The 26827-nt window shown below is 43.1% G+C and overlaps 1 long non-coding RNA gene across 10 annotated transcripts in view; it reads left to right on the top strand.

Moving 5' to 3' along the window:
* The window catches only part of LOC100666536 (uncharacterized), a 54729-nt gene extending 28293 nt beyond the window's left edge, over positions 1–26436 (top strand). The window contains exons 2-9 of one of the 10 annotated variants that reach the window (XR_010318162.1): positions 2973–3079; positions 4918–5168; positions 15603–15659; positions 16497–16910; positions 17426–17626; positions 18046–18172; positions 19734–19884; positions 21074–23405. This is a non-coding gene — a long non-coding RNA (uncharacterized LOC100666536). The other 9 variants (XR_010318157.1, XR_010318161.1, XR_010318163.1 and 6 more) reach the window with 9 other exon arrangements.
* Positions 26437–26827: the final 391 nt, after the last annotated feature.

Here is a 26827-nt window from a genome sequence, read left to right as displayed (position 1 = left end):
AGGGCTTTCAATAGCTGAGACCTTTTGGAAGTAGATCTCTAGGGCTTTCTTCTGAGGCAGCTTCTATTTATTTCGGTCTTCTTAATTCTTTTCTGTAATGTTCTATAGTTTTCCATGTACAAGTCTTTCACCTTTCTGGTTAAATTTATTTCTAGATGCTTTTTTCTTTTAGATACTATTGTAAATGGAAGAGTTTTCTTAATTTCCTTTTTAAGTTGTTCATTGCTGGTTTACAGAACTGCAGCTGATTTTTGTATGTTGAACTGTATCCTGCAACTTTGCTGAATTCATTTGTTAGTTCTAGTATTTGTGGATTCTTTGGACTCTCCTCTATATAAGACCTTATCATCCGTGAATAGAGATAATTGTATTTCTTCCTTTCCTCTTTGGATAGCTTTTATTTATTTTTCTTACCTAATTGTTCTGGCTAGAACGTCCAGTACAGTATTGAATAGCAGTGTTGAAAGTGGACCTACTAGCCTGTCCTGTTCCTGGGGGGGGGTGATCCCAGCCTTTCTCCACTGAGTGTGATGTTAGCTGTGGGTTTTCATAAATGCCTTTTAGCATATTGAGGAATTTCCCTTCTGGGTCTAGTTTGTTGAGTGTTTTTATCATGAAACGGTCTTGGATTTTGCCAAATGCCTTTTCTGTGTTGATTGAGATAATAATGTGATTCTTTTTCCCTCTTTCATTAATGTGGTATATTACATTGTTTAATTTTCTTATGTTGAACCATTCCTGGGAGAAATCCCACTTCATCATGTTGTATATGCGATTGGACTGCATTTACTAGTATTTTGTTGAGGATTTCTGCATCTAGATTCGTAAGGGGTATTGGTCTTTTCTTGCAGTATCTTTGTAGGACTTTGGTATCAGCGTATTGCTACCCTTATAAAAAGAGTAAGTAATAAGTGTTCTCTCACAATCATTGCTATGTTTGAGCCCATGAACATGAACTTAAAACAACAACAAGGAAAAAACGTATTTATTTCTACTGCCTGGCTTCTCTAGCCTCCAGATGCCGAATCTTCAGCTTTAGAAAGTTTTATAGTTTCGCTGGAAGTACCCTAGGGAGCCTAACCTTGATTCCATCAGTTTCAGGCCTTCTGAGCAGCCTGGAACCCACCAAGCTCCAAACCTCCCCTCCCTCAGTTTGGATCTTGGATACTGGGGGGCTGTCCCCCTCAGACTAGAGTCCTGCCCTGTGTTCCATCCCCCTGCCAGACAGAGAGTCTCTCACCCCTACACTGAGCCACTGCCCTCAGACTAGAGCGCGAACTTGGGAGAGGGCCTGCCACATGGGATGCTGGGCAGACCTTGCAGAATTTCCTCCACGTCCCCTGCAAGAGAGCAATAGAAGTTCATGAGGCGTCGGGATCCTTTGGTGCTGTTGACGTCCCCACGTTTGTTCCAAGTTTACAAACAGGAGAAAGTCGTTCCTTCTCTTTAAAAGCTGGGCTGAAGTTCCAGCAGATGTCACTTAAGGGGTTTGCCATTTGATACCCCTGGGAATCGTTTCTGTAAATGCCATTGATACACTTGCTTTTTTGTACATGTGTTGGGTAATGAGAGGTGGCGTCCACAGCTACCGCCAGCTTTTCGTGTCTCTGGAATTTTCCTTAAGACAACACTTTTCCGGAAGGACTTAGAAATGAACCAAGCTTCAGACAAAGAGGGCCAGCCAAGGTGGGATCTGGAGGTGGAGCTCCCTCTGCACCCTGCCTGCCTTGGGGCCCTGGGACTGAAGTCTGGCCTTGGGGCTGGGGGAGTGGTGAGCTTCACAAAATGAACACACATGATGGTGATGCAAGGGAAGGGGTCTAAAACAGGTCGTGCGCCTCTCTGGTAGCCTGGCCTTGGGGGTGGGGAGCGGTGAGCTTCACAAGGTGAGCACGGATGATGGTGATGCAAGGGAAGGGGTCTAAAACAGATGGTGCACTTCTCTAATAGCCTGGCTGTGCGGATGGAGGAACAGTGAGTTTCACAAGGTGAACACACATGATGGTGATGCAAGGGAAGGGGTCTAAAACAGATGGTGCACTTCTCTAGTAGCCTGGCTGTGGGGATGGAGGAACAGTGAGCTTCACAAGGTGAACACGGATGATGGTGATGCAAGGGAAGGGGTCTAAAACAGATGGTGCACTTCTCTAGTAGCCTGGCTGTGGGGATGGAGGAACAGCGAGCTTCACAAGGTGAACACGGATGATGGTGATGCAAGGGAAGGGGTCTAAAACAGGATGTGCATTTCTCTGGTAGCCTGGCCTTGGGGGTGGGGAGTGGTGAGCTTCACAAGGTGAACACACATGATGGTGATGCAAGGGAAGGGGTCTAAAACAGATGGTGCACTTCTCTAATAGCCTGGCTGTGCGGATGGAGGAACAGTGAGTTTCACAAGGTGAACACACATGATGGTGATGCAAGGGAAGGGGTCTAAAACAGATGGTGCACTTCTCTAGTAGCCTGGCTGTGGGGATGGAGGAACAGTGAGCTTCACAAGGTGAACACGGATGATGGTGATGCAAGGGAAGGGGTCTAAAACAGATGGTGCACTTCTCTAGTAGCCTGGCTGTGGGGATGGAGGAACAGCGAGCTTCACAAGGTGAACACACATGATGGTGATGCGTGAGGGAGGGGGTCTAAAACAGGATGTGCATTTCTCTGGTAGCCTGGCCTTGGGGGTGGGGAGTGGTGAGCTTCACAAGGTGAACACACATGATGGTGATACGAGGGAAGGGGTCTAAAACAGATGGTGCACTTCTCTAGTAGCCTGGCCTTTGCAGATTAGTTTGCGATGGGCCCTCAACCGCCCCCATCCTGTCATTGCTACCTCAGGCCTCCCAGCCTTCAGCAGCTCCCTGAGGGTGGGAAAAGGGCAGTGTGCTCCAGCAAGCCCTTCCTGCCCGATGCCCACCTCCTGTCCTCCAGCCCAGCCTTCCCCTACTACGTTCCTTTTGTCTGTCCTGTCTCCCCAGGTTCCTGGTGGGGCATGATCTACAGTCTACAGTGTGGGTGTGAGAGCTGGACACTGGTCTCTTCCCCTCCCCCTAAGAGGCCACGACAGGGACACCCCGGAGCCCAGGTCAGTTGCCCACCTTCCCCAAGCATGTACTATCTGCCGCCTGTCAGCCTATCTTTGGAGGCTTCAATCCTAGGCACCAGCCGAGGTTGGGGAGTGGCTGATCCCGCTTTCCTGGATCCTTCCCAGGCACCTCGTAGCCTCTACCCTCATCTTGGCCTTTGGCACCCCCTTTCCACCTAGCCGGAGTTGTCCCTAGGCTCTGGGGGGGCAGCTCCCACTCTTTTCAGGAAGGCAGAGACAGCACACACCCTCAGACTCACAAGCCGAGAAGGGCAGGAAGGAGGCAGCCCTCAGGACCTGTGTCCCACTCATGGGATGGCTCTCTCCTGGCCAAGGCACTTCCAGGGATTTTCGCTCTCTGTCTCCTGATGTCTGCGTCACCACCTCTATGCTGAGTTTCACTGGTAACCTGCACTCTACTTCAGAGAGGGCTGTGAGTGTGCACGTGCCCCTCTCCCCAGGCCTTTCTCCGCAGATGCCAGCCAGTGTGCTCCAGCCTTGGGTGCGGGGGGAGCACTGAGGTGGCATCTACTTTCAGTGATAAGCTCAGCAAAAGCTGGAGGCTGGGAGGGGCGAGCCAGGCCTGGCTGGACCACTGAAGCCAGCTGAGGAGTGGGGGGTATAGACAGGCTGGTGGGGGAGCTGGGACAAGACATCCGTGATGGACTGTTCCTTCCTTCATTTACAGGCTCTAGAGTAGCAAGTGCTTGGGTGTGGATACCCCAGGGTCTTACGAAAATGCAGATTTTTATCTTGGTGGGACTTGAGAGTCTCCATCTCATGAGCTCCCAGTTTATGCTGAAAATAACTGTTACAGAAATAGGATGTGAGTTAAAACTAGAGAATGCTGTTAGAGAAATTAATAAAAGGAAGGACAGTGCTTTTGAAGAGTCCTTGGTATACAGATCATGAGAGAGGGAACATCTACACTGACACCAAGAAGTAAAAGAGTAGAAGTTGGCTGGGTGGGGTGGTGAGGAGGAGAGAAGAGCTCCTGGTATACAGTCATGAGAGAGAGAAAACATTTACATTGACCCCAAGAAGTAAAAAAGTAGGAGTCCGCTGGGTGGGGTGGTGGGGAGGAAAGAAGCGGGAACAGACATGGGAGGCTGCTCTTTACAGAAAACTTAATGATTTTCCGATTTATTGGTTGATCGATTATTATAAGGTTGAAAGAGAATGTGTTCAGGAATTCTCCCAGATTTCTGGAAAGCTTGGGGGCTGGTGGTGTCATGGCCAGAAAATGAAGGAAAACAAAAAAAACTCAAGGGGAAGAAAGAAATGTTAGTTGCAAAATCAACAGGAGAAATACTGATCACATATTACCATACTGTAAATTAAATGAAAGTTTTTTAAAAAAACAAGGTACAACAGAAACTATTATCAACTGCACATAATTAAAAATCAGTGACGTGTGAGAGTTCATAGACTTGAACTTGAAAAATATATTCTCCCTGAAAATTCACCCATGTTGATACCAAATAAAAGTACGTGGATGGTTCTGCAAAGGTGAACACTTAACCTCATAGGTGAACCCTCAACCTAAGCCTCAGAGCCCTGACACTCTGGAGGAAGCCAGGGTCACGTTTTTCAGTCTGGGCAGGGCTGGATGTCTCTAATGTTCTGGGATGAGGAAGTCCCTCCCTCTGTGACTTTGTTGCCAGAGGAAGAGGCCTGTGGAGCTGCATGAAGAATGCACGTGTGTGCTCTGGAAGGCTGGAGCAGGATCTGCTCTAAATGCAGATGTCCTCAGGGTGGAGCATGGCCTTGAGCTCAGAAAAGAGCTGAAGGCCAGGAACCCATCACTCCTTGCTCAACACTGTGTCCTTGCATTTCAGGTTCCAGGTGTGGCTCAGGGAGAGATAGTCCAGCCTAGGCAGCAGGAGACCGAGGGCGACCACCTTGCACATCCATGGAATCACGAGTAAGGATTTCAACTGCTCTGACTGGCTGTGTGGACCAAACATCATTCATCTGCCTCCAAACTGCCTAGTGGCTCTGCTTCCACTGCCATCCCTCTTCCTGAGGCAGCTTCTTGGGCTTAGAGAGCACATTCACTTAGACTTCCAGAAGCTGGAGCCAGGAAATGGTGCGTACTACAGAGAACTGAGGTATTATTAACTAAAAGGGTGAGACTAGATGTGAATTTTTGGGAGGCTATGTGCTCCAGGCCCTGAGGTTCCTCAGTGAGGTAAAAAGGTTGCAGAGGAGGCCAAGGGACTGAGTCCTAAGGGGTATCCTGAGGCCTTGCTCCACTGTCACTGGGCCGGGCACCCTGAGGCCCTGCTCCACTGTCACTGGGCCCTTCCTCTACACGTATGTGGTTTTTCAAGCCATGGATACCTGGGGTCACCTTCCTTACGTGACTCTCCGGGCTGGCATCATGGGGCATTAACATCCCTGTCCTGGGGCTTGGTTCTCTGGGTTGAATGACAGAAACTCCTAACCAGAGTCTAAAGACAGAGCAGCTCTGGCTGAGGAGGCAAGTCCCAGATCCTCCAGAGCCATCCTTGTCCCATCCCTGCAAACAGTTTTCTTGGCTTCCCTTAGGCACTGGAACCTTTTCTGTGCAGTTCTGAAACTGCAGCTCCACCTCTCACACTGTGGGATGGGGTAGAAAACAGGGGGAAATAGTAGCAGGAGGCCCTGACTGTTCTAACATGGGGCCGTGTGTGGGGCTTGGTCCTCTCATGAATTCATCAGTGAAATGAGGCAGGGAACGGTGAGTCCAGCTGGATCATGTATGAGGTCTCCAGATCCACCCTTTTTGGAGGGATGGTTTTTCCTTGAGGCTTTCAGGTATGTGAGAAGCATGTTTCCCCAGTCTTTAAGTCTTTGTCTTCCCACCTGTCTCTCGCTATGCATGGTATTAAGTCTCTGTAATTTTTGACTGTTCTCCACAGTCTTGAATGAAAATCTAAAATAAAAGTGTTCTTTTTTGCTGGACAAGCTCAGCATACGAAGTGGTGTATTTCACTTCTTGGGCTCAGTTTCCATTGGAAGAAAATTTCTACATCAGTTTGTGTTTCTACTAGAATTTTTCAGTTTCATGGATATAAACTTCTAAAGCACAGAGGGATGCCTATTTTAACTGATATAAGAGTAAAACTTCAAAAGTAAAACACATTATTTCCCCTGCTTTGTTACACAGACGGTAGGATGGAGTTTACACTTGCTTTTTAATTAACAAAATTTTCTGGAGTTGTATAACAGTTCATGCTTTTGTTGTTGTTAGGTGCCATCGGGTCAGTTCCGACTCAGCCACCCTGTGTACAACAGAGCAAAACACTGTCTAGTCCTGTGCCATCCTCACATTCGTTGTTATGCTTGAGTCTATTGTTGCAGCCACTGTGTCAGTCCATCTCGTTGAGAGTCTTCTTTTTCACTGACCCTCTGCTTTACCAAGCATGATGTCCTCCAGGGACTGGTCCCTTCTAATAACAAAAGTATGTGAAATGAATCTCACCATCCTTGCTTCTCAGAAGCATTCTGTCTGTATTTCTTTAAAGACAGATTTGTCCGTTCTTCTGGCAGTTCATGATATATCCAATACTTCTTGCCAACACTGTAACTCAAAGGCATCAGCTCTTCTTCGGTCTCTCTGATTCATTGTCCAGCTTTTGCGTGCATAAGGCAATTTAAAACACCATAGCTTGGGTCAGGTGCACCTTAGTCCTTAAAGTGACATCTTTGCTTTTTAATACTTTAAAAAGGTGTTTTGCAGCAGATTTGTCCAATGCAATGCATCGTTTGATTTCATGACTGCTGCTTTCATGGGTGTTGATTGTGGATCCAAGGAAAATGAAATCCTTGACACTTTCAGTCTTTTCTCCATTTATCGTGATGTTGCTTATTCAGTTGTGAGGATTTTTGTTTTCTTATTTTGAAGTGTAATCCATAATGAAGACTGTAGTCTTTGGTCTTCATCAGTAAGTGCTTCAAGTCCTCTTCACTTTCAGCAAGCAAGGTTGTGGCATCTGCATATTGTAGGTTGTTAATGAGCCTTCCTTCAATTCTCGTGCCCCATTCTTCTTCGTATAGTCCAGTTTCTTGGATTATTTGCTCAGCATGGAGATTAGATAAGTATGGTGAAAGGATACATCCCTGCCACACACCTTTTCTGATTTTAGGCCACACAGTATCTCCTTGTTCTGTTTGAATGACTACCTCTTGGTCTGTGTACTGGTTCCTTCTGAGTACAATTAAGAGTTCTGGAATTCCCATTCTTCACAATGTTATCTATAATTTGTTATGATTCACACAGCTGAATGCCTTTGCACAGTCAGGAAAACATCTTTCTGGTATTCTCTGCTTCTAGCCAGGATCCATCTGACATCAGCAATGATATCCCTGGTACCACATCATCTTCTGAATATGGGTTGAATTTCTGGCAGTTCCTGTTGATGTACTGCTGCAACTGCTTTTGAATGATCTTCAGCAAAATTTCACTTGCGTGTGATATTAATGATGCTATTTGGTAATTTCTGCATTGAATTGAATTACCTTTCTTTGGAATGGACACAAATATGGATCTCTTCCCAGTTGGTTGGCCAGGTAGCGCTATTCCAAATTTCTTGGCATAGACAAGTGACCACTTTCAACATTGCATCCGTTTGTTGAAATGTCTCAATTGGTATTCCGTCAATTCCTGGGTCCTCGTTTTTTGCCAGGTCGTTCAGTGAAGCTTGGACTTACTTACTCCTTTAGTACCATTGGTTCTTGATCATATGTTGCCTCCTGAAATGGTTGAATTTCAACCAACACTTTTTGGTATAGTGACTGTGTATTACTTCCATCTTCTTTTGATGCTTCTGGTGTCATTTAATATTTCCCTGTAGAACCCTTCAGTATTGCAACTTGAGGCTTGAATTTTTTCAGTTATTTCAGCTTGAGAAATGTCCAGCATGTTCTTCCCTTTTGGTTCTCTATCTCCAGGTCTTTGCACGTTTCATCATAATACTTTACTTTGTCTTCCCGAGCTGCCCTTTGGAATCTCCTGTTCACCTCTTTTACTTCCATCATTTCTTCCTTTCACTTTAGCTACCCAACATTCAAGAGCAATTTTCAGAGCGTCTTCTGACATCCGTTTTGGTCTTTTCTTTCTTTCCTGTCTTTTTAATGACCTCTTGCTTTCTTCGTGTATGATGTCCTTGATGTCATCCCACAACTCATCTGGTCTTTGGTTATTAGTGTTCAGTGGGTCAAATCTGTTCTTGAGATGGTCTCTAAATTCAGGTGGAATATACTCAAGGTCAAACTTTGGCACTCATGAACTTGTTCTAATTTTCTTCAGTTCAACTTGAACTTGCATATGAGCAATTTGTGGTCTATTCTAAAGTCAGCCACTGGCCTTGTCCTGAAAGATGATATTGAGCTTTTCCATCATCTCTTTGCACAGGTGTAGTCAATTTGACTCCTGTGTATTCCATCTGGCGAGGTCTATGTATATAGCTGCCGTTTATGTTGGTGAAAGAAGGTATTTGCAATGAAGAAGTTGTTGGCCTTGCAAAATTCTATCATGCAATCTCCATCATCATTTCTGTCACCAAGGCCATATTTTCCAACTGCTGTTTCTTCTTCTTTGTTTCCAACTTTTGCATTCCAATCATCGGTAATTATCAATGCATCTTGACTGCATGTTTGATTGATTTCAGACTGCAGAAGTTTGTAAAAATCTTCAACGTCTGTATCTTTGGCCTTAGTGGTTGGTGCATAAATTTGAATAATAGTCATATTAACTGGTCTTCCTTGTAGGCATATGGATATTATTATCCTGTCACTGACAGTGTTGTAATTCAGGATAGATCTTGAAATGTTCTTTTTGATGATGAATGCAACATCATGCCTTTCAATTTGTCATTCCCGGCGTAGTAAACCATATGATTGTCCAATTCAGAATGGCCAATACAGTTCGCTAATCCCAAGGATATTGATGTTTTTATGTTCCATTTCATTTTTGACGATTTCCAATTTTCCGAGATTCATACGTTGTACATTCCCCATTCCTATTATTAATGGATTTTTGCATCTGTTTCTTCTCATTTTGAGTCGTGCCACATCAGCAAATAAGGTTGTGAAACCTTGACTCTATCTGCATCATTAAGGTCGACTCTAGTTTGAGGAGGCAGCTCTTCCTCAGTCCTATTTTGAGTACCTTCCAACCTGAGAGGCTCATCTTCTGGCACTACATCAGACAGTGTTCTGCTGCTAATCATAAGGTTTCCGCTGGCTAATTTTTTTAGAAGTAGAGCTCCAGGTCCTCCTTTCTTGTCACTTAGTCTGAATGCTCGGCTGAAACCTGTCCACCATGGTGACCCTGCTGGTATTTGAAATACCAGTGGCATAGCTCCAGCGTCCCAGCAACACGCAAGCACCCACAGTACAACAAACTGACAGAATGTGGTGACCAATACATAGTGAGCTTGAATCTTATGTAAAACCCCATAATAGTGCATATGGCTGATCTTTATTGTTTTGACCATATCGCCACAAATGGACACATAGGTTTTGTCCATTATCTAGCTCTTACAAAGGTGCTCTAGTGAATATAAATATAAATTTTTAAGATCCAGGTAGCAAAAGTTTAGATGTATTAGCCCTCTTGAGCTAAGGCAAGTTAAATCAAAATGAAGAAGTTTTCACATGGATTTATAAGATTATTGTATGAAAATTACATTTCTTTCATGTTTTAAGCCATTGCTATCAACACTATCATAAACAAGGAGTGCATAAACTGTTCATGTATAGTTTAAATAACAAGAATCTAAATCCCTGATAAGAAATACACCTTGTTGGTTTTTATGGCCTCCCAGCGTGTCCCACCCTGATCTCATCTCCTTGCTGCCTGGAGGTTATTGCCGTCTACATTTGAGAAGTTTATTACCGTTACCATCATTGCTGCTCTTATAGCTTTGACACCCAAGTCTTTTTTTTTTTTTTTTTTTAATAACATTTTATTGTTCTTTTAGTGAAGGTTTATGCAGCAGTTTAGGCTCCCATTTGGCAATTTCTACACAAATTATTTGGTGACATTGGTTCCATTCTTCACATTTCGTGAACATTCTCAGTATTTCAGTGTTGGTTGTTGTCGTTTCATTAATCTAATTTCCCTACCCCCTTACGTCCTTATCTTTGTTTTAAACTAATCGTTGACCATTTGGTCTCATATAGTTGATTTTTTAATGTAGCACAGTACTCACAGGTGACATTCTTTATTTTGTGAGCCAATCGGTTATTTAGCTAAAAGTTATCCTCAGGCTGGTTTCAGTTCAAGGTTTATAGAGTATCTCAGGGCACCAGTCCTGGGGAGTCCTCCAGTCTCAACTGGTCCAGTAAGTCTGTTTTTGTTTGTTTTTCTTTAATTAGGAGTTTGAGGTTCTGTTCCTCATTTTTCTCCCATTCTATCAGGGTCCATCTGTTAGGGCCCTGCTCTGAATGATTGGTAGTGGTAGCCAGGAAACATCTCATCTGCAGCTTCTGATCTCAGGGTAGATGAGGCTGTGGTTTGTGTATACCGTTATTAGCCCTGTAGACAAGTTCCTTTGAGTCTTTGATTTCTTCTTCCTCTTTTGCTGCAGACAATACGGACCAATAGTTGTATATTAGATGTCCTCTTACAATCTTTTAAGACCCCAGACGCTACTCACCAAACTAGGATGTAGAGCATGAACTTTATGAACTATATATATTATGCCAGTTGACCGAGATGTCCCACAATACTGTGGTCCTAATCCTTCAAACCCAGAAAACCAATTTCACGAAGTGTTTGGTTACATCTAAGAAGTATCTGTAAATGTGACACCCAAGTCTTAATCTATAATCTCTATATTGTTTAGTTTTGCCTCTTTTGAGCTTTCTGTAAATTTAATTATAACTGTTTCTGGATTTTTCTTTGGCTTGTTTTCCTCAGAACACTTTTGAGTTTCATATGTATTGATGTCTGTAGCTCTAGTCTACTCCTGTTGCTATGTACGCATGCTATCATTGTATGAATGGGCCAGAATTTACCTACCCATTGTAGAGATTGTAGGGTTTGGTTAGTTCAAATGTGACTTTTGCTTTTGTGAGTATTGCAGCTCTTACCCTCTTCATTCACTTTCCAAACTCCAAGTGCTCTTGGAAAATCATTCTCTAGTGAGGGGAAATCGCCGAGTATAAGATTATAGCCTAGTTCAAATTTACTAAAAGAGCCAATACAAATTTTCCCTCCCACAAAATAATGCATATATATTTTTATTCCATCTGCTTATCTAACGAAGTAATTTTTGCTCTTGTAATCAGCGATACCTTCTTTTGATTTTGTTGTTCCAGTCCCTTACTCTACTCCAGTGCTGAAAAGGCTTTGTATATTTTCCCACTGTTAATTTATATCCCTGAGCAAATAATCTGAGAAGCTGGACTGTATGAAGATGAAAAGGGGATCAGAATTGGAGGAAGACTCATTAACAACCTGCATTATGCAGAGGACACAATCTTGCTTGGTGAAAGTGAAGAGGATTTGAAGCACTTATTGATGAAGATCAAAGACCACAGCCTTCAGTATGGATTGTAAAAAAAAAAAAAAAAAAACCTCAACATAAACAAAAATCCTCACAACTGAACCAATAAGCAACATAATGATAAATGGAGAAAAGATTGAAGTTGTCAAGGATTTCATCTTCCTTGGATCCGCAATCAACACCCATGGAAGCAGCAGTCAAGAAATCAAAAGGAGCATTGCGTTGGGCACATCTGCTGCAAAGGACCTCTTGTCGAAAAGCAAAGATGTCACCTTGAAGACTAAGGTGTGCCTGACCCAAGCCGTGGTATTTTCAGTTGCATCATACGGATGTGAAAGCTGGACAATGAATAAGGAAGACTGAAGAAGAATTGATGCCTTTGAATTGTGGTGTTAGCAGAGAGTATTGAATATACCATGGACTGCCAAAAGAACGAACAAATCTGTCTTGGAAGAAGTACAACCAGAATGTTCCGTAGAAGCAAGGATGGGGAGACTGTGTCTTACATACTTTGGACTTGTTGTCTGGAGGGTTCTATTCCTGAAGAAGGACACCATACTTGGTAAAGTACAGAGTCAGCGGAAAAGAGGTGGATTGACACAGTGACTTCAACAATGGGCTTAAGCATAACAAGGATTTTAACGATGGTGCAGGACTGGGCAGTGTTTCATTCTGTTGTGCGTGGGGTTGCTATGAGTCGGAACCAACTTGACGGCACCTAACAACAACATGACTTTTTAGGGCTTCTTTATAAACCTTGGCAGTTTTCCTGCTAGTGTGTAACCTATCTTCTCACCCGTTTTTGCTGCCCTTTGATGAATTGTGAATTTTAATATAATTAAATTTGTCAGCCTTTTCTCTTATGTCTTAATCTTCTTATCTAAGATTTTTTTTCTCAATTCAGATGTCATAAGGTCATTTGTTTATAACTTCTGCAAGTATTATAGTTTTACATTCTCATAATTGAAGCTGATCTACCTGGAATTGGTTTTTATACATGGAGTACATAGGAGTAGACTATTCCAATTAGATAATTATTTGATTTGAAAACAAAACAAAACAAAACTTTTTGCCTTCTACTTGATTCTGGCTTACGGTAACCCCATGTGTTTCAGAGTAGAACTGCACTCCATAGAATTTTCAGTGGCTGATTTTTTGGAATTAGATCACCAGACCTTTCTTCCGAGGTGCCTGTAGCTTGCCTTTAACCTCCAACCTTTTGCTTAGTATCTGAGCACTTAATCATTTCCGTAACCCAGGGAGTCCGGTTAGTTCGTTCTGTCTCACATATTAAAGTGTGAGTGCTTTCTGTCACTGCCCTGCAGTGCTTGCTGTGTCATGAATCAACTTTCATAGAGATTGATGGGCCTTTTCTGGAGCTGTTTATTTTTTTTTTCTGTTATATGTTCCTGTTATATATTCCTATAATGATACTACTATTCAACAATAGTTGGAAAATATGAGCTTGGTGGTAGAAATCACCAAGATTTCTATGCCAGAGAGTGCATGATAGAATTCTGCAAGACCAATGACTTCTTTATCACAAGTACTTTTTTTCACTAACATAAATGACAACTGTACACGTGGACTTCACCAGAGGGAATACACAGGAATCAAATTGACTACATGTGTGGAAAGAGATGATGGAAAAGCTCAATATCATCAGTCAGGACAAGGGGCTGAGTGTGGAACAGACCATCAATTGCTCATATGCAAGTTCAAGTTGAAGCTGAAGAAAATTAGAAGCTGGAGTCTTTACAGAAGCCAGCACAATCCCCAGAATGTGATTTGCCCACTCGCTCCAGGCCCCTCTTCAAATTTCTCTACCGTTACTCTCCAGCGTCTCACTCTGCTCTGGTCATGTTGGGGCCTGGGGTCTCCCTAAAACATACCAGGCACACTCCCACCTGCTGGCCTGCGCTGGTGTTTCCTCCTCCTGGAGCAGTCTCTTCTCAGCTATTCCTTGGGCGATTCCTTCACATCTTTCAAGTCTTAGATCACTCTTTCCAATGAATTCAGTTAATTAGGCTCTTGAGACCACAGAGCACCTCACATAGGCACTCTGCTCCTGGTCTTCTGCTCTGGACTGATTGTCTGTGTTTGCCTGTGGTCCCTCCAGTTTGGGGGGCCGTGGTTTGCCCTGTGACCTTAATAGCCTAATTAATTGAATTCATTGAAAGAATGCCCTGTGACCTCTGAATAGCCTATTTAATACTGCTATTTGTGTTGTCAGGGCAGTCAGTACTCTGCATTCCAGTAATTAGGTCTCAGACAGTTAGTGAACCTGTGCCCCTGGGCAGTGACTTCACCAGTGCTTCTCTGCTTCTCGCCTAAGGTTGGGTATTTCACTACTCCAGGTTTATTAGGCTCTGGGAAAAGTTTTCCTTTCCCTTCTTTGTCAGCCCTTTCCTCCAGGGCCTTGTCAAGTTGGCTTTGTGCTCCCTGTGGCCATGTTTTAAATAGTATATGTTGGGTTTGATAAGTACTCCCACTGAGCCTGGGGCTTTCCATGGGCCGAAGAACACTTTCCTCACCATTGTCCCTTTCAACCCAATGCCTCACCCTTTCAATAAACATTAATTGAGCCTCAAAAAAAAAAAAAAAAAAAGGTGCAGGGGAGCTGTGAAGCAAAACAGAATGCTCTGGGTGAGCCTCCAAAGGGCTGCTTTTCCTCCAGCCCCTACTGGCAGCACAGGGGAATTTTTCTCTGATCTTCACACTGAGGACCTGGTAGGGTTCATGGAGATAAAACTCACAAAACTCTGTAAGTCCCCCTAAGACGGCCCCCTGGCACATTTAACCCCGAAGCTTGTCTACACCAAGCCTCCAGCAATTCCTCATTTACACTTTAAGTCTTCCTTCTCTGGCATTGATCCTAGCGGTGGTTTCTGCCTTGGGGCTCCTCTATAATGATTCTCTGTACCTGCCTATGTGTCCTTCTAGTTTTGGGGGCAGTCATTTGCCCTGTGACCTCAATACTCTGAGTCCAATGTGTTCAGCTTTTTTTTTGAGAATAGGAGTGATAACTTTCAAGCTCTTCACATACTGGACCCAAACCTGACTTCTTCATTTGTATCTTGTATCGTTATTATTCTTTATTTTCTTTTACTTTCTTGATAGTGTTTATTCATGCTGCTTTTATTTTTCCAGTGCCCCAGTTTTCATGGTTACCCTTTGCTAATGACTTTTTCATTTTGTGACTAACCAGCGTGTCCTCCCTTTCCTGGCTGTGAAGGTCGGTGGCACACTTTGACTGCTGTGCCTCTACGTTGGGAGTTGTTGAAGTCGATGAAGTCGATGAGCACCTGAAATCTGTATGACTGTTGGCAAAATCATCACAGAGCATGTCCATGTTTTTAGAACCGAAAGTGCGATTTTTTTTCCCGTAACAAGCAAGGTTTCAGTATTTAGTGTTTCCTAAAATGATTATTTTGCTTTTCCCTGAACTAACTCACTAAAGATAAATATGCTCGTGTCACTGCTTCTCCCCTGAGTGTGCTGCACTTTTCATAGAACTTTTGACCACATGACGTTATGTCATTGTTGTTAGTTACTGTGGAGTCGGTTCCAACCTGTGGAGATCCCATGTATGCAGAGTAGAACTGCTCCATAGGGTTTTGAAGGCTGTGACCTCTCAGAGCAGATTGCCTGGCCTGTCTTCTGAGGAACCTTTGGTGGCTTTGAACCACCAACCTTTCGGCTAGTAGTTGCGCACTTAACTACTTGTGCCACCTAGAGAGTTTGACATTATATTTCACTTATTTACTGCCAACACCCAAAGAAGTTATGATCCATGTGCATCCAGATATTTCTGTTTTCTTCAGTGGTGTATCTGCTTTGCCCATGTAAAGGAGGCTCTGTGTCAGTATTACCTAAATTAGTTTTGATAAATGAAAGAGCCAGATGTAAGGGCCCGAAGGGCAGCAGCCTTGCCTGAGACGTGGGGCTTTGCCAGGAATAGAAGATCCAGGTTGTCTGAATTGACCAGGATGTTTCCTTTGTCTCCTCTCCCTACAATCCAGCAGGGCTCAGACCACCCACATAATTGAGGATTAACAACCAGAATAACAAGAAAACTATAGGTATGTGAGCAAAAATATAGTTGTCAGGAATTTGGTGTTAGGTACCTTGACCTGCATTCTGACCCTGGCTCAGCAACATACAATTTGGGCAATACTGAGCATGTGAATAATTCCTTATAACTTTCCTTGGCTGTGGCCTGTCTGAAGCAATATCAGCTTAGGAGAGGCATGAGGAATAAATGAGCCAGTGTGCCAAAAGCTTTTTGCAAATCCCTTCAGATATTGTAGTTGCTCAATAAATGCAACATTTTTATCACTAATGTAGGACTGGAATTTAGGGTTTTTGTTGGCTTTAAAACATGTAACCTGGCCTAGTGCAGTGGAGAGTTTTGAATGTGGCATTGGATCAAAGTTCACTGTGGCAGTATCATACCAGGATTGATTAGGAATGATTTTGACAGCTCACTTCACCCCATAGCCTGTCTGTTCTACAGCTGCTGGGCTGTTCAGTGAAATGTTAGCGTTGGGAGTGCAGCGTAGCAGCCTTTTGTCTCCTTACAACATGTGGGAGCCAAAGGGTTGATGCTGTTTCACAGAGGCCAGTCCTACAGGCCAGAGGATGCCAGTGGTTAGGGTTCAGGTAGTCGTGCTTGTTTGCGCTCCAGGGAGGAATGTGAGAAAATTTTGGAGTGGAGCATCGGGAGGGTTGGTGTGTAAGGCTTTGTTTCCTAGGATGTACGAGCAGTTTAACAGCTGAATCTCCTGCACTTCAGAGAACTTACTAGAAAATGTGACTCTTAACCTCTTGTTAGCAAACACAAGGACATGCTATTCTGGTTCTTCAAAGATTGGGCTATTTGTCATCTTATAACATGAGTGTTTTTTTGTTTTCTAAAGAAAACAGAAATCCTAACACCTGGGCCATTAAGCAACATCATGATAAACGGAGAGGATATTGAGATTGTAGAGGATTTCATTTTACTTGGATCTATAATCAACACCCATGGAAGCAGCAGTCAAGAAATCAAAAGACATATTGCATCGGGCAAATCAGCTGCAAAAGATCTCTTTGAAGTGTGGAAAAGGAAGGATGTCACTTTGAGGACTAAGGTGCGCCTGACTTAAGCCATGGTTTTTTCAATTGCCTCATATGCATGCAAAAGCTGGACAGTGAATAAGGATGACCGAAGAATTGATGCCTTTGAATTGTGCTGTTGGAGAAGAATATTGAATATACCATGAACTGCCAAAAGAATGAACAAATCTGTCTTTGAAGAAGTACAATCAGAATGCTCCTTAGAAGCAAGGATGGTATGAGACTACATCTTACATACTTTGGACATGTTATTAGGAGGGATCAGTCCCTGGAGAAGGACATTAGGCTTTGTATAGTAGAGGGTCAGTGAAAAAGAGGAAGACCCTCAACTAGATGGATTGCCACAGTGACTGCAACAATAGGTCCAAGCATAGGAACAATTGTGAGGATGGCACAGGACTGGGCAGTGTTTCATTCTTTGTGCATGGGGTCACTGTGAGTCGGAACCGACTCGATGGCACCTAACAACAACAATGTTATCGTGTGTTTCTGGGTGTCTTTCTGTTGAGGGGAGCAGTCATAATAATTGCTGTATAGTAGCTTTGAGTCTCAGTGTTTGAAAATTGTGATGATACCTGGATTCTCTTGTTTCCCGTCTCTCACTTGAGCTCCCTTTGAAGGAGCTCCATGAAGGGACAGAGTGCATGGCAATGCAACTGTAGAGTTATTGAAAAGGAGGTGACAGACATGGAAAAATTCATAATTCCCTAAAATAATATTCTCTTTTCAGCAGGTGGTCCTGTCAGGTCTTGATGACTTGAAGTTCTTTAAGAAAAGCTCAGCGCCTTGGTTTTCCAGTTTGTTCAGGCCATTGGGCCCTCCCATGGCTGGTGAGGGGCCAGAAGAAAAACTTCCAGTCCTGCAGTGTTGCCCAGTTGTTAATATTTCATCCTGCTTTCACCCTGTGCTTCATGTTTTGTTAAATATCCTGGTGGGTCCTGTGCAAGGAGGCGATCTTTTTTTTTTTTTTTCCACAGGAAGAGATGATCTGAATGTGGGAATAAGACTTTCATTGTAGAGCTTTTCTCTGATTTATGCTGTATGTTCTGACTGTTCTAGACCGTAAAGGTAGAGAGGAATCAGACTCCAGTCAAACTGGAGAGATAAGTCCATTGTGTTGGAAGTATTGTTAAGTCTCTGAGACAGCATGCAGTCAGTGAGGAAGTGAATGTAGACAGTGAAGAGATGAGGCTGATGGCTGAACCCTAGAGTAGGCCTTAGTAGAACACAGAGCCCTGTGTCAAATCCCCATGATATCTTAGCTCCCCAGGACTGTCACCCTCACCATTCCTTTCACACACTTTGTAGTACATGGTACCTTGCTGAACCAGAATGTGTGGGATATTTTAGGACTCAGTGACGGGTGAGGATGTGGCTGTGGACTTTACCCAGGAAGAGTGGGCATTGCTGGATCTTTCTCAAAGGAAACTCTACAGAGAGGTGATGATGGAAACCTTCAGAAACCTGGCCTCAGTAGGTATGGATGGTTTCTTTTTTTTTTTTCTTTAGTGACCAAATATGTCATACTCATCAATGTTACTCCAGCATGTGGGCTGAGGAATGGGAATACATTGTTAAATAAGACAGTATGATCACGTGCTCTCCGGAGCGTGCACATCCTGGCTTCCCTATGAACACAAAGCTCTGTGTATTAAACTGACTTCTCATTTCAATTGTGGTTAAAAGCCTTAAGAGCCTTTAAATGTTGTAAGTATGAGCATTGACTTCAGGGGTTTCTTTTGTATACAAAGAGAATATTTGTGGTCTGGGACCTTGTAAAGAGTGTTACTGTATTTATTACAAGTCTGACATGATTATTTTGCTATGAATTTATACCTGCCCATCTCCAGAGACCCTGAAGACCATAGTATTGCCTTAGTGTCAGAGAAGTATTCATCATGCTTCCCTGTCTTCCCTCATGATATGCCTTTTTCCATGAGTACTGTCTCAGTTATCTAGTGCTGCTTTGACAGAAATACCACAAGTGGATGGCTTTAACAAACAGAAATTTGTTCTCTTACAGTCTGGGAGGCTAGAAGTCTGAATTCAGGGTGCCAGCTCCCAGGGAAGGCTTTCTCTCTCTGTCGGTTCTGGGGGAAGGTTCTTGTCATCAATCTTCCCCTTGTCTAGGAACTTCTCAGCGCAGAGACCCTGAGTTCAAAGGACGTGCTCCGCTCCCAGTGCTTTTTTCTTGGTGGTATGAGGTTCCTATGTCTCTGCTCGCTTCTCTCTCTTTTTATCTCTTTTAAGATTAAAGGTGATACAGGCCATGCCCCAGGGAAATTTTCATTATGTTGAATCAGGGCTGTGACCTGAGTAAGAGTATTGCATCCCACCCTAATCCTCTTTAACATAACCTAATCTTGCCTCGTTAACCACAGGCAGAGATTAGTATTTAGAACACATAGGAAAATCACATTAGATCTCAAAATGGAGGACAGTCACACAATACTGGGAATCATGGCTTAGCCAAGTTGAGACATATGTTTTGGGGACACTGTTCAATCCATGACAAGCACTATGTCAGCTACACCCATATGTTCTCCCAAGACCCGAGGAGAGTGTAGATCACACTTATCCAGGACCACTGTGTCAGGGGCACCAGGAGGCAGGAATCATTTGAAGGACCAGGCCTGCATGGAGAGAATGAGATTTAAATAAATAAGTTAGAAGAAGTCTCCTCAGGGTCGAGGAATACATACTTAACAGATACCTCAGCTTGCTTTTCTGACTTTCATCAATCCTAAGACACTTGTATTCATGGAGAAAGACTGTCCCCCTTTCCTCTTTTAATGTTCCATGTGCATTGTTTCCAGTGCCTTTCTACTTTGCTCTTCTATTTGCACTCTATTTATGTTACTGTGACTGTCAATCTTCATGCAAGTATTTCCAAGTAAATTGTTTTTTGACCATTGCCAAAGTACTGAAACAGTGAAATGTGTCAAAGTCTTTCTTTTTTCACAGCTACCTTTTCTCTCTGAGTAATTTCTTCCCTTTTTGTTTCATGCTGTGAACCTCAACTTAAATCACTGGGTCAGTTTCTCAAAACCCTAATGATGGAGAAAAGCGATCCACTGAAAATATAATAGTACGGTTCATGATAAATGACATCTGGTCCTCCATGGTAAGAGAAATCTACAAATTGCATGGCATTGAAGATCAGGATAACAACCAGGAAACACATGTGAGGTGAGTGTCATTCATTTGAGAGGCAGCAATGCATCAGGAGAGAGTCTTAAGAAAGTATCATGGCATTAAAGTATTTATATATAATGAGTTCAGGTGGCAAGCCCATGGTTAAGCACTTGACTGTTAGCCAGAAGACTGGCAATTCGAACCTACCCAGTGGCTTTGGGGGAAATCCTGGCAGTCTGCTTCTGTGAAGATAACAGTCAAGGAAACCCTGTGGGACGGTTCTACTCTGTTACGTGGGGTCACTATGATATTTATTTTATATATATATATACACACACACACACACATATGGAAACCCTGGTGGCATAGTAGTTAAGAGTTATGTCTGGTAACCAAAAGTTCAGTGGCATAGTAGTTAAGAGCTACGTCTAGTAACCAAAAGTCAGCAGTTCAAATCCACCAAGTCCTTCTTGGAAACTCTGTGGAGCAGTTCTACTCTGTCCTGTAGGGTTGCTGTGAGTCGGAGTTGACTCAGCAGCAATGGTTTTTTTTTTGATATATATATATATATATATATATATATGTGTGTGTGTTGACAAGTTGATTCCAGCTCGTAGTGACCCCATGTTTATATATGTATGTATATATGTGTGTATATACATATGTGTGTATATATATATATATATACACACACATATATAAACCCATTGCCATCGAGTCGATTCTGACTTATAGCCATAATCTTTATGGAAGCAGACTGCCATATCTTTCTGCCGCAGGGCCACTGGTGGGCTTGAGCTGTCAATATATTGATATATATATGTATATTATGTATATATTATTATATATATATACCTCAAGTCCATTGCCTTTGAGTCTATTGCAGCTTGTGGCAGTGCCACTGGGTGGGTTTGAACCACCAACCTTTAGGTTCTAGTCGAGCACAAACTTTTTGTGCCATCTAGGTGTTTTATATATGTATATAACACAGCTCTAATATTGTGTATTCACAGAACTTTCACAGTGCAATGTTTTCATAAACGTGAGTCAGATATTGAGTATTTGAAACATATTTCATTTATATACAATTATCAGAAAGACCCATATTTTAGAACCGCAGTGAAAATAATGGTAGCATCTCTGCCAGATGATTTAATCTATGAAACGTGAGATAATTCCAGGCAAAAAATACATGTTTACTCTGTATGGTAATGGTAAATTGTAACAAATTTATATCCAACAGCATGCTGCCTATTTTTAACAGAAGGCATGTGGTAAAGAACCTCTGTAAAAGTAATGAAGACAGTCAGTATGGACAAACCTTCAGCTGGATTCCAGATGTTTCTGTGCTCAAAAGAACTCTTATTGAAGCATATCGTTCTGAATGCCTCGAGTGTGGAAAATCCATGGTGGGTCATTCATCCCTTAAGCATCATATCAGATCTCACTCTGGATGTAGTGCCTATCAGTGTAAGGAATGTGGAGAAGCCTGCAGTTGTCCCTCTTACCTCAGCACTTCTGTGAGAACTCTCACTGGAAAGAAACCCTATGAATGTAAGGAATGTGGGAAAGCCTTTAGGTGGCCATCACACCTTACTTCACATGTAAGATGTCACAGTGGAACGAGGCCTTATGAATGTAAGGAATGTGGGAAAGCCTTTCATACATCCTCAAACCTCACTATACATATGAAAATTCACAGTGGAGAGAGGCCTTGTGAATGTAAGGAATGTGGGAAAACCTTCCGTCAGTCCTCAGGCCTCACTACACATATGAGAATTCACAGTAGAGAGAGGCCTTTTAAATGTAAGGAATGTGGCAAAGCCTTTTGTCTTTCTTCACATCTCACTAGACATATGAGAACTCACAGTGGAGAGAGGCCTTATGAATGTAAGGAATGTGGGAAAGCCTTTTGCCAGTCCTCATACCTCACTACACATATAAGAAGTCACAGTGGAGAGAGACCTTATGAATGCAAGGAATGTGGCAAATCCTTTAGTCAGTCCTCAAGCCTCGCTACACATATAAGAACTCATAGTGGAGAGAGGCCTTATAAATGTAGGGAATGCGGGAAAGCCTTTAGTCAGTTCTCATACTTCACTAAACATATGAGTACTCACAGTGGAGAGAGGCCTTATGAATATAAGGAATGTGGCAAAGCCTTTAGTCACTCCTCAGACCTTACTGTACATATAAGAAGTCACAGTGAAGAGAGGCCTTATGAATATAAATAAGACAGAGGTCCCCAGCCTGTGGAAAATTCCAGTGCCTCAAACAGCTTGCTTGACACACCCCGTAGTTTTACATTAGCATCCTGGTTCCCTTGCTTGACATGCTCAGTAGCTTTACGTTAACATCCTGGCTCCCCGTTACTGCTGCCCAGAACTAGAGGAAATTGGCAGAAATCCATTTAGGCACGATGTTGACATTCTGAATAACTTATTAGCTCAATAAATACCTCATACTTAGTAACTTCCCCGCCACTAGGTGGAATTTAACTGCCATTTTTGTGAACATACAATGCATGAAGTTATGTGTAAAAACCCTATTGCACCTGCATAATATGATTAAGAATGTTACTAATGTAACTTGTATGAACTTCCTGCTTGTAAACCCCATGAAAGTAACCTTCCTCTCACCCTCACTGAGCAGTCTTGGCGGCAGCAGCCCTGACTGTTCCTTTTATGGTCAAATAAAAGCACCTTTCTGATCTCCCACCTCAGTCTCATTTATTGGCTGAGATGATTCGCACCAAGTAAAACCTGGGGTTTCCACTCAGCAACATAAGAAATTTGGCAAAGCCTTTAGTTGGCCAACACACCTCACTACACATATAAGAACTCATGATGTAGAGAGAACTTATGAATGTAAGGAATGTGGCAAAGCCTTTAGTTGGCTATCACACCTCACTGTACACATAAGAAGTCACAGTGGAGAGAGACCTTATGAATTTAAGGAGTGTGCCAAAGCCTTTATTTGGTCCTCACACTTCACCAAACATAAGCGCACTCACAGTGGAGACAGGTCTTATGAATGTAAGGAATGTGGGAAATCCTTTTATGTGTCCTCAGATTTCACTATACACATAAGAATTCACAATGCAGAGAGGCGTTATGAATGTAAGGAATGTGGCAAAGCCTTTTGTCAGTGCTCACACCTCACTGCACATGTGAGAACTCAAAGTGGTGAGAGGCCTTAAGTAAGGAATGTGGGAAAGCCTTTAGTCAGTCTCCACTGCTTACTGAACATAAATAACCTCACAGTGGGAGAGACTGTGCATGTAAGGAAAGTGGAAAAGCATTTAGCTCTTCCTCACCTCTCACTGACATAAGAAATCACTCTGAGAAAAACATTTTGAATGTACGAAATATCGGAAATACTTTTGTGAATCCTCAAACCTGACTAACCATATAAAAACACTGGAGAGAGGTTTTATAAATGTAAGGAATATGGGAAAATCTTCAGATGTCCCTCATCCTTTGGAACACATCTAAGGATACTGGAGAGAAACAATACATGTTTAAGTAATGTTGGGTAGCTTTAATCTCTCTCTCTCTTTCTTGTTTTGCTCTACCTGAAAGAAGATATGTAGCAGAGAAACCATGTAAGTATAAGGAATGTGGGGAAGTTTGTGTTTTCCTTTCCATACTTTCAAAGACATTCTAATTTATGTGTATGGGAAAGCCTTTCCTACACATATGAGATGTGATTAGTGACATTAGAGAGACATCTGTAAATGTAATGTCCCTGGGAGCATCCGCAGTCTTTTTCAATTCCTAGATAACGTGTGAGATACTACACTGTGAATAAATTGTATGAATGTAAAAGATGATGGATGCCTTGATTGTTCCTCCTCCCTCAGAATGCCAGTGAGGCCTCACACCCTGGAGAGACCTTGTGACCATAAGCATTGTTTGAAAGCCCTCATTCACATCATTTCCATTTTTGTGCACAAGGAAATTCATAGCAGGGGAGAAATCTAAGTCAGAAATATGGAATTTTCCAGTGACTTATTCCTATGCTCATTACTTTCCACTTTTTATTTTCTGATGTACTATTAAGGTTTAGAAAGATCAGTCTTAAGACTCCTGTCAGTCCTAGACATGAATTTTGATAAGTAGTGTTTGAGCTTTTCTTCATTTATATAAAAATTCTCTTCATTAGAAAGTCTCATCAAAACGTGTGATTTGCGGCTACAACCAATGACTGCCCTGACAGGGAACACAACAGAGAACCCCTGAGGGAGCAGGAGAGCAGCAGGATGCAGACCCTAAATTCTCATAAAAAGAGCAGACTTAATGGTCTGACTGAGACTTGAAAGACCCCGGTGGTCATGGCCCCCAGACCCTCTGTTGGCCCAGGACAGGAACCATTCCCGAAGCCAACTCTTCAGACATGGATTGGACTGGACAATGGGTTGGAGAGAGATGCTGGTGAGGAGTGAGCTTCTTGGATCAGGTGGACACTTGAGACTATGTTGGCATCTCCTGCCTGGAGGGGAGATGAGAGGGTAGAGGGGTTTAGAAGCTGGCGAAATGGACACAAAAAGAGAGAGTGGAGGGAGACAGCGGGCTGTCTCATTAGGGGGAGAGTAATTGGGAGTATGTAGCAAGGTGTATATGAGTTTTTCTGTGAGAGACTGACTTGATTTGTATTAAAGCACAATAAAAATTATATTTAAAAAAGTGTGTGATTTGAGCGGTGTTTTCTTTTTTATCAACTACGTTTAGATACTTTTTTCAGAATATAAAACAGTATGTTCTCATGGTAGAAAATTTGACTTTAACTAGAAAGTGTATGGAAAAATCAAAAATCACTTAAAATCTCACCACTCTTGGTGTGGTGAAATGAGTTCCTTTATGTGGTCTTTTGACTAGGTTCTTTGAAAAAACAGCTTGACAGATTTTTTCCCTAAACCCTGAGGAATTACCTTTGTCCTGGTTTTCTACTCCAGAAAGTTTGTTACTTTTGTCGAGGTTGACCGACATTTTCTCTGTAAGCGGTAAACAACTTGATGGTTTGATACTTTTTGTTTACCCCTGGGGTACATTATACCTTGTCATTGGTCTATTTTACACACTTTGCAGGGATTGGTCAGTTTACTATGCAAACTGAGTGATTTGCAGTCCACCAAAGGGATTGACAAGGAGTTTGCTTATATAAGCAGCCAACCCATATAGATTTTTAGAGAGGCAAGAAGAGAGAAGAAGCAGAGAGAAAGGAGGCAAGGAACCTCCTAAAAGAGCTGTAACACTGAAACCCCCTAGGACCCTGGAAGGGGATCTGTGGCGGAGTTGGTAGCCATAGGCCTGGAAGGGGCCCTGCAGCAGAGTTGGTGGCAACTGCAGCAGCTGAGAGAGCTGAGCAAACTGCTACACTGGCTGTGTGCTAGGCCGGTTAGCAGTGGAGAGGCCAACAAAGGCAGAGAGGCCTGCATGGCCTAGAGGGAGTATGCAAGGTCAAGAGGGGGTCTGCATGACTGTGAGGAGTCCTGCACTGCTAAGAGTAGGCCTGTGCGAAGAGGTTGAGACTGGGAAGGCACAGCTGAGTGGGTACACACCCAAGAGAATGGTCTGCCTGCTTGCATAGCCAGGAGGAGCTGAGAGAGCTCTCCTGCACTGAAGAAGGGAGGGAGGTGTGTACTTACCACTCTGGGGAATCCTTCCAGGCCGTGCCTATGTGCTTTCTGATCTTGATCCCAAATTCTTCCTGTTACTTCCAAGGTGATCCCAGTCCCAAGCTGTAGCCTGTTAACTTCCTTAATAAACCACGTAACTGTGAGTATGGTCTGTGAGTTCTGTGTGGCCATTGCAACAGATTATCAAACCCAACAGAGAATTATAGAGAGCCATTATATAGAGAATTATAGGACGGCTGGTGTCAAAAATGGTGAAGAAGTTGGAGAGGAGGTATGTTTGACCTCCACATCATAAGAACCAGCGCTGTGCTGATCCTGGTTCTTCTTGTCCCTCAGGAATTTAGATGAGTCCTTGTGCTACAGCACACTTGGTATTTCGGTTATTTTTTTCAGCCTTTTCTTAATACAAATAAATGTTTTTAAGAGAGTCAGGATTGTACTGTTTAGTGTGCTAGTAGATATTTTTGCATTGCATATTCTTCCTGACCACTATCATCCCTCGTTCGTAAAGAAAGCCTTAATCCAGAATCATCCCACGGATGATTTTGTGACAAGCAGGGTTCGCGTGGAAGAATGGCCCATTCTGGGGGCTCAAGGTGATGGTGGACCCAGACAGACCCCCAACATGACCTAACTGCAGTGGCGCTTCTGTCCTGCGGTGGCACAGAGCGTGTGCTCAGTGACAGAGTCCTTGTTTTGGTAATTCTGACAGTACGGGCGTGTACACCGGACTAGGAATTGATGCTGCAATTGCTGGGCTGGGCTAGAATACTGACTCCTGCCCCATTTGCAGGGCCTGGAGAATATGGGAGCCCAGCTAGGGTTCCTGTATCAGTGGGGCAAAGTAAGGGTCTCTTGGGCCTGGAGTTTTATCTAGAGCCACTTTTCCCCATACTTGGCTGGGAACTGCCTCACTCCTCATGTAAGGGGCCTAGGAAGTGGTGGCCACAGGGAGCAAAGCCATCTTCCTCAATCTTTTCTTTGGCCCAACAATTGTCCTTTAGAAAATGTTCTGTGGAGCTCTCAAAGCACCGAGATTGTGCCTGTCGATTGTAGTGATAGTGGAAACCACCAGGAAAAGAGCTGTTAGATAAATGCCTGTTTACACATCAGAATATCGAATTGTCTCCAATGGAGTTTTTTTTCCCCCCTCAGAATTTCAAAAGAGTAATTGATTTTGGAATGTAGCTTGGCCAGTGCATTAGGCCATCATCAGTAATACAATGTAAGTGCAGAGTAGTGCCCCTCTTCCGTCCAAAAACCTCCCTTGTGCTCCCTCTTTTAAGTCAAACCTTCCCTTGACTGTGAATCCATGGCAGCTGTTCCTACAGATATCATGCACTGTGTAGCTTTTTTATT

The sequence above is a fragment of the Loxodonta africana genome, chromosome 17 (assembly GCF_030014295.1).
Source record: "Loxodonta africana isolate mLoxAfr1 chromosome 17, mLoxAfr1.hap2, whole genome shotgun sequence".
Taxonomy (NCBI): Eukaryota; Metazoa; Chordata; class Mammalia; order Proboscidea; family Elephantidae; genus Loxodonta; species Loxodonta africana.
Note: the sequence above shows the minus strand (reverse complement) of the source record. Positions and strands in the feature narration are given on the sequence as shown.